The sequence below is a fragment of the Martes martes genome, assembly GCF_963455335.1.
Source record: "Martes martes genome assembly, chromosome: 5".
In the NCBI taxonomy this organism is placed as follows: Eukaryota; Metazoa; Chordata; class Mammalia; order Carnivora; family Mustelidae; genus Martes; species Martes martes.
In genome coordinates this window covers 32645190-32653640 of record NC_137892.1, presented here as the reverse complement: position 1 = coordinate 32653640, position 8451 = coordinate 32645190, and positions in this window count along the sequence as shown.

Genomic DNA, 8451 nt, shown 5'->3' with positions numbered 1-8451 from the left:
GACTTCCTGGAAAATCTTCATCACTGACCTCCCTTGCCCATCCTCAACCCTGTGTCATCTGTTCTCAACACTGTAGCCAGGATGCCCCAGTGAAACAGGGTTCCATGGGGTCACAGCCCTGCCATGGCTTTCTATCACCCTACTGTCATCTCCCTGAGGTCATGTCCTAAACTGTCTCCTGTGGCCACAGGGCTTGCTGCTTCTGGACATACGTGGTATGCTCCTGCCCCAGGGCCTTTGCATATGCTTTCCCTTCCATTTAGAAGACTCTTCATTGATATCACTCACCTTTTTTGAACTTGACTCAAGCATCACCTTCCTAGTGAAGACCCACCTGGCCCCTATGTGAATAGCAAGCATCACTGCCACCTCCCCATTCAGCACCCCAGCCCTGTCTCCTGCTTTCTATTTCCAGACCAGTTATCACAGTCACCAAGCCATCTTGGCAAGGCAGAAATGGAGCCCTACTCAGATGGTTTCACCACGGACTCCTTCCAATTTCCTAGTCCAGAGCCCTGGGGGGAAAGGTGACCAGAGCTCTTGCACAACCAGGATACCCAGACAATGGGTCTCCCTCAGGCACCCTGAAGACCATCAGGAAATTGAGACATGAGAGGAATCCACTTGCACATGAAACCTGAAACCAGACGCCTTCCTCAATTCCCCTTGCTTGATGTGCTCACATGAGAAAGCTGAGCAGAGAAGCATCCCTGTCCAAATCTCCCTCTGGCACGGTCCTGGGAAACAGACATCTCTCCCTCCTGCACCAGCCACCTGTGATCGACGTCCAGTATCCTCCTGTGCTGGGGCAGAATGGTGCACCTGTCCCTCTTTACTGGAACATCATCACAAGCCATCACACTTTTCAGGAAGGAACCTGCAGTAGCAGAACAGAAGCAGGCTGCCCAGGATCAGTGTCAGTCTCACATGTCAGGCCCCCTGTGGAACTAGAGCTTCAGGGAGACGGGTGTGCCATGTGGCCTTGGAACCTCATGGCAGGAGCTGAGATTTCAGTTCCAGATGAAAACTGGCCTCTTCCACACAGCACAGCAAAGTGGAGGATTTCTCAGGGGTGTGGCTCTGGAAGAAGTGCTTCTGCTGGCTGAGTTCACAGGCACCAGGCAGAGGACACCTGGGGTGCTTCGTCCGAGGAAGCCAGGGGCACACTGGGCAAGAAGCCATAATGCTGTCTGTGGGCTGCTTCCCACCAAGCCCCCTGCTGAGACGAGGGCTGGAGAACACAACAGGAAGCAAGTTTCCTATCCCATCTGCAGCAGGAGGGCTGGCTGGGGAACAGAGCCCTGTCCTGGAGCAAGCTGGCCTGTGCGTCAAGAGTGAAGGCCCACCGCCACGGCCTCACAGTGTCCCAGCTATCTGAGGGACTCCCCTGTCAGGCTCACACCTGCTGACACGGTGACTCGTAAGTCACCCAGAGACTGCTTTCCACCCCAGCTCAATGCTGCTCACAGAGAAGCCAACTGGCTCAGAAACGTGTTCATCGTTAGCTCTGGAATTCCCTGGGTTTGTCTACACTGGCCCACCCAGATGATTCCTCCAGTGTCCTAGGGTTTCGAGCCACCTTCAAACTGTCTTCCAAAAGGCAGGAACGGGTCTGTTTTGGCAGACCAGCCTAGTGACTGTGTGTGCAGGAAATTCAGACCACATCCTCCCTGAACAGCAATGCTTCCAGGTCTAAGCTTCAAACCCTCACTCACTGGGCATGGAGCACCACATCAGCATGAACACTCCTCTTTCAAATCTCTTGTCTCCCATTCCTTCAAATCAGAAACAAAGGTCCAGTCACCACTCTATTTTCCCTTCAGAGAAGTAAGGAAAAGGATAGAATGAACACTACGTGTAGAGGAAAAAGCAAGATGGCAGACGTGTAGGAGATCTAAATATCATCCTGTCCCAGGAGTTCTGCTAGATAGCTATCAAACCATTCAGAAAACCTACAATCTCAATAGGAGGTAGAAGAGAAGAGTAGCAATTCTAGGAACAGAAAATTGACCACTACCATACAGGGTTTTTTTCATCATGTTTACATTTATTTTTGTGAGGGTGCCTCTTGGATTTTGTTGCTTGTTTCCTTCTCCAAATTAGGGATATTTTCTGCTATAATTTGTTCCAATATGCCTTCTGCCCCCCTCTCTCTTTTTTCTTCTTCTGGGATTCCAATTATTCTAATATTGTTTTGCCTTATGGTATCACTTATTTCTCAAATTCTCCCCTCGTGGTCCAGTAGTTGTTTGTCTCTCTTTTGCTCTTTTGCTTATTTATTCTCCACCATTTGGTCTTCTATATCACTAATTCTCTCTTCTGCCTCATTTATCCTAGCAGTAAGACCTTCCATTTTTGTTTACACGTCATTAATAGCTTTTTTCCTTTCAACCTGGTTAGATTTTATTTCTTTAATTTCTCCAGAAAGGGATTTTGTTTCTCCAGAAAGGTTTTCTGTAATATCTTCCATGCTTTTTTTGAGCCCAGCTAGCACCTTGAGAATTGTCATTCTGAATTTTAGTTCTCACATATTACTAATGTCTGTATTGATTAAGTCCCTAGCCATTGGTACTGCTGTTTTTCTTTTTCTTTACCTTTTTTTTTTTTTGTGGTGAGTTTTTCCGCCTTGTCATTTTTTTTTTTTTTTTTGCAGATAAGAATAGATGAATGGAAAAGAAAATAGGTGAATGAGAGAACAAAATACTAAAAAGGTAGCAACCATGCCAAAAAATATATATACACTAACCAAATCAGAAGAGATCCAAAACTGGGGGGAGAAGAAATGGGAAAAAGGAATATATATAATATAATATATATGTATTATATATATAATATATGTTATATATATATTAGACTGGTGAAGAGAACAAAGCCACACACTTGATTTTGGCTGTCTTTTGGTCTGTTAGAAGAAACTGCATCCCAAAATTTGAAAGACAAATAAATATATATATTATAAAAATAAGGGTAAACATGATGAAGCAATGGAATATGACTGTAAAGATGAAAATTAAAATATATTCTTTTTTATTTTTTTTAAGATTTTATTTATTTGTTTGACAGAGAGACAGATCACAAGTAGGCAGAGAGGCAGGCAGAGAGGGGAGGGGGAAGCAGGCTCCCCGCTGAGCAGAGAGCCCGACGCAGGACCCGATCCCAGGACCCCAGGATCATGACCCGAGCCGAAGGCAGAGGCCTTAATCCACTCAGACACCCAGGCGCCCTAAAATATATTCTTTTTAAAAAAATACTTTATTTATTTATTTGATGGATATAGATCACAAATAGGCAGAGAGGCAGGCAGAGAGAGAGGAAGGGAAGCAGGCTTCCTGCCGAGCAGAGAGCCCGATGCGGGGCTCAATCCCAGGATCCTGGAATCATGACCTGAGCCGAAGGCAGAGGCTTTAACCCACTGAGCCACCCAGGCATCCCTTAAAATATATTCTAAAAAGGAAATTGATAAGATAAGAAGTTGGTTGGAAAAAGAAAAAAAAAAGGAAAGAATGTGATCAGGCTGGAGACTAGAATAAAGCCATGTGCTAGATTTAGGGTATATTTTGATCTATTAGAAGAAATTGTATCCCAACATTTTAAAGTAAAAAACCCCTATATGTATACAAAAAATAAGGTTAAATACAATGAAGGGATACAATATGACTATAACAATGAAAATTTTTAAAGATTTTTTTAAAAAGATATTGATAAGATAAAATAGTTTAAAAAGGTTAAAATAGGAAAGAGGAAAAATTTTAAAAAATTGAATAAGAAAAAAATAAAATTAATAAAATTTAACTTTGAAAGACTAAAGAATCATGGGGAAAAAGCCATGAATTCTATGTGTTGCATTCCCCTATCTGTGGAGACCCTGCAGTTCTCACTGATCGGTAAACTTGGTCTTGGCTGGATGTTCTTCTTGCTTATCTTCTGGGAGAGGGGCCTGTTGCAGTGATTCTCAAATGTCTTTGCCCAAGGTGGAATTGCACTGCCCTTGCCAGGGGCCAGGCTAAGTAATCTGCGTGGTTTTGGTCTCAGGAGCTTTTGTTCCCTGTAGGCTTTCCATAGAACTTTGGAGGATGGGAATGAAAATGGCGGCCTCCCTATCTCCTGCCCCCATTGGATCCGAGAGCTCGGGGCCGGGGCTGCGCTCCTCAGTGTGCCCTCAGAGAAAAGCAGTCAATCCCTCCCATTTTCCTCGCCTCTGGCCACCCTCCGTGCTCTCCCGGCCTGTGACCAAGCATTTCTATCACAGGTGCACTGCCCCATTTGGAGTCCCAAACCCAGCAGATGCCTGCCACGCACTCCCGTGCCACTCCTCCGAGAAGAGGAAGGAGGGGATCTCCACAGATCTGCCACTTGTGGGGGACCTGCTTGAAGAGCAGAGGTCCCACTGTGCCTGGGATCACGGTTTAAGGTAAGCCTGAGCTGAGAACCGACTCCTTAGCTCTGTCTCTGGAGCCGACTTCCCTGCTCCAGTACCTGGGAGCTCTGCCACCCTCAGGCACCCCTGGTCTTTTTGTGACCCCACGGGTCCTGAGACCACATTGTCCCTGTGAGGGCTCTACCCCCCAGTTAGCCTCCAGATGGGAAAGTGAAGGAGAGACGATCGAGATGTGGGGCTGCTTCAAGCCACACAGTAAGTAGCAGTGTCAGAATTTGGCTCAGTTCAGCCTAACTATAAAGCCCATATCCTCTGAAACACTTCCCTGGTGGTTTTTAATTTGTCCCTAGGAAACATACGTTTTCCTGTTTAAATGCATACTCCCTTATTCTCTGTTTTTCTTTCAATTTTTTACAATATCAGATAAAATTCTTCTGTGACTCTGCAAAGTGCTGGGTATTAACAGAGTTAGTACACAGAGTTCAAGCTCCCCTTTGTTGATAAAATAGTTTGGGAATTTGTTAGTTACGGAAGCACTGAAGAATTTTTCTCTCGAACTTCTACAATATCATAGTATCTCCAACAGATGAAGACCGTTTTCATTCATTAAATTTTTTTTTTCTTTTTAAAGAAAATTGTTTTTGTTGAGCAATGCAACAGAGACCTCTTCTGGTCAAGAAGCAGAAGTCTTAGGCAGAGAACCAACTTGGAAAAAGTTAGGGTGGAAAGAAGATAAAACATGAAACAGGTTTCCCCTAAGAGTTGACATTGACTTTGGGGCTCAAACTTTGACAAACAGAACAGAGAAAGGAATAATCCCACACATACAGAGCCCTGTGTACAGGAGTGGAAGGGCTCCTTCTTTTCTGATGATAAAATATATGCTTCCTGTAGATAATTTATAAAGGCACAGGATATAAGAATCATTCATAACTCTACTGTCCAGAAATTATACTGTATAAACATTCTGATGCACTGGGTTTCTGCATTGTTTTCTGGTTACATACTTTTTTTTTTTTTTTTTTTGGTCCACAAACTGCATAAATCCTGATTTTTCATTCAGTGTTTTATCACACCTATTTTTCATTTTTTTTTTTTTAAGTAGGCTCCATTGGGCATGGAGCCCAACATGGGGCTTGAACTCATGACCCTGATATCAAGACCTGAGGGGAGCCCAAGTGTCAGATGCTTAACCAACTGAGCCACCCAGTTGCCCCTTTCCATATTCTTAAAAGAAGAAAAAGATGTATTGTGATAGCCAGACTTCCCTTGGTAAATCATGTAAAAGCCAGAGGAGTTTCAATGAATACTTTTACATGGTTTCTGTATTGCCAGGGCCCCTGTTGATGCACTGAGAGGCACAGAGCACGGTGAGTGGATTGATTGCTGGCTACATTCCAGCTGCTGCACATCTTCTCTGCCACACTCCCCTTCTCTGCCACACCTGCTCTTGGTGGCCCCACAGGAAGCTGACTAGTAAAGGTCAACTATGATCACCAGTGTTCTCAGTATGTGAAAAACACATCAATTCACTTTTTTGACCTTGGATATTCCAGAGATTTCTAGGCCCAAGATGGAGCTGCCCCAGGCCCATGATATCATATTGGCAAAGCAAAGCTTAGATAACCGTCATGTCCCTGAAAGTGCTCTGCCTGATCAGAAATGCAGTATATCCAGCCAGCCAATCCCCAAGGCCAAGTGAACTATGGATTGTGTTCTTCCTTTCTTGTTTCTTGTCCTTTTTTTTTTTTTAAATTTATTTGACAGACAGAGATCACAAGTCGGCAGAGAGGCAGGCAAAGAGAGAGAGAGGGAAGCAGGCTCCCTGCTGAGCAGAGAGCCTGATGTGGGGCTCTATCCCAGGACCCTGGGATCATGACCTGAGCCGAAGGCAGAGGCTTAACCCACTGAGCCACCCAAGTGCCCCTTCCTTCCTTGTTTCTTATTCTTTTTTTTTTTTTTTTTTAGATTTTATTTATTTGTCAGAGAGAGAGAGAGAATGCACAAACAAGGGGAGGGCCAGAGGGAGAGGGAGAAGCAGACTCCTTGATGAGCAGGGAGCCTGATGTGGGGCTCCATCGCAGGACCCTGGGATTATGATCTGAGCTGAAGGCAGATGCTTAAGCGACTGAGCCACGCAGGTGTCCTTGTTTCTTATTCTTTATCCTATAAAAGTTTCTTGTCTTCTGCCTCCTTCTAAAGTTCTCCTAGTAAAGACAATCCACTTAAAGCGTTTGATAAACACTTTAACAGAGGGATAAAGTTTGTATCACACAAAAAAGTTTGCATCATCTAAATTGTCTTAATAATTTTAAACTATATATGTATATTTACTTTATTTATACTTCAGTGATTTTTAAGAAAACATTTTTTTGTTTATTTGACAGTGAGAGAGGGAACACAAGCAGGGGGAGTGGGAGAGGGAGAAGCAAGCTTCCCGTGGAGCAGGGAGCCTGATGCGGGGCTCCATCCCAGGACCCTGGGATCATGACCTGAGCCAAAGGCAGATGCCCAACAACTGAGCCACCCAGGTGCCCCTACTTCAGTGATCTTTAAGTTGGTATCAGATGGACCTCTTTGTCTTTTTTATAACAGTTTCCTTCATGCAGGCAGGGTGAAATGTAGCTTAGACCTCCCATGATCTTTTTTTTTAAATTGTATTTATTTATTTGACAGAGAGTGAGATCACGAGTAGGCAGAGAGGCAGGCAGAGAGAGAGGAGGAAGCAGGCTCCCTGCTGAGCAGAGAGCCCGATTCGGGGCTCGATCCCAGGACCCTGAGATCATGACCTGAGCCGAAGGCAGAGGCTTAACCCACTGAGCCACCCAGGTGCCCTCTACTATGATCTTTTTTTTTTTTTAATTGTGGTAAGGGGCCCCTGACTGGCTCAGTTAGTAGAGCAGGTTCAAGCCCAACATGGGGTGTAGGGATTACTCAAAAATAAAAAGAATCTTGAAGAAAATGTGGTAAAATAAACAGGACATAAAATTCACTTTAACTCTTTTTGAATGTACAATTCAGTGACAATAAGTACATTTACCTTGTCCAGTAACTGTCTCCATAACTTTATTATTTCAAACTGAAAACTCTGTACCCATTAAACAGCAACTCTATTCCTCCCTCCTCTGCAGCCTTTGGTAACTACTATTCTTCTTTCCCTAGGAATTTGATTATTCTAGGTATCTCATACAAGAGGAATTACACAATTTTTGTACTTTTGTGTGCGGCCTATTCATTTAGCATATTTTCAAGATTTCTCCATGTTGCAGCATGTATCAGAATTTCATGACATTTTATGGCTGAAGAATAGTTCTTCCATTGCCTGCATATACCACGTTTTATGTATTCATCTCTCAGGGGACACGCGAGTTTCTTGCACATTTTGGCTATTGCGAATAATGTTGTTAGGAACATCGGCATGCAAATATCTGTTTGAGTCCTTCCTTTCAATTTTTTTTTAAGATTTTTTTTTTTTTTTAAGTAATCGCTACACCCAGAGTTGGGCTTGAACCCACAAATACTAGGAAATCAAGACCTGGACGCCTTCTGGAGCTGGAGCCAGCCTGGCGCACCCTCTGCCACCGACCCCTCCTGCCTTCAATTCTTTGGGGCATATACCTAGCAGAGGAATTGCTGGATCATAAGGTGATTCTATGTTTAATGGCTTGAGAAACCACCACACCCTCTTCCATGGTGGTGTACCGTTTTGCATACGGTCATTTTTAGGTTAAACTATGCTCATCCATTCTTTGCTACAGGAAATTGATCCTTGGATACATTGAACCAATGCAAAAAATACACTTCAGCTGAAATGATGTGGTGGATCTTGGAGGCGTCTGCCAAATACTTCAAGTTACCATGTGGAAGAGTTGCCAGGACCCACAGCCTTGGTGGGGGGAGGTGTTGGTGAGGCAGGGCAGAAAGATGGTGTTGGAAAAGGCAGAAAACCAGCAGAAATAATTTCACATTCTCGGTGTGGCTCCTCTGACCCTGAATTTTGGAGGCGATGAACAACAAAGGAGTGAGGAGGAGAGAAGGGGGAGCACAGTGAGGGTAGATGGTTGGATGGGATC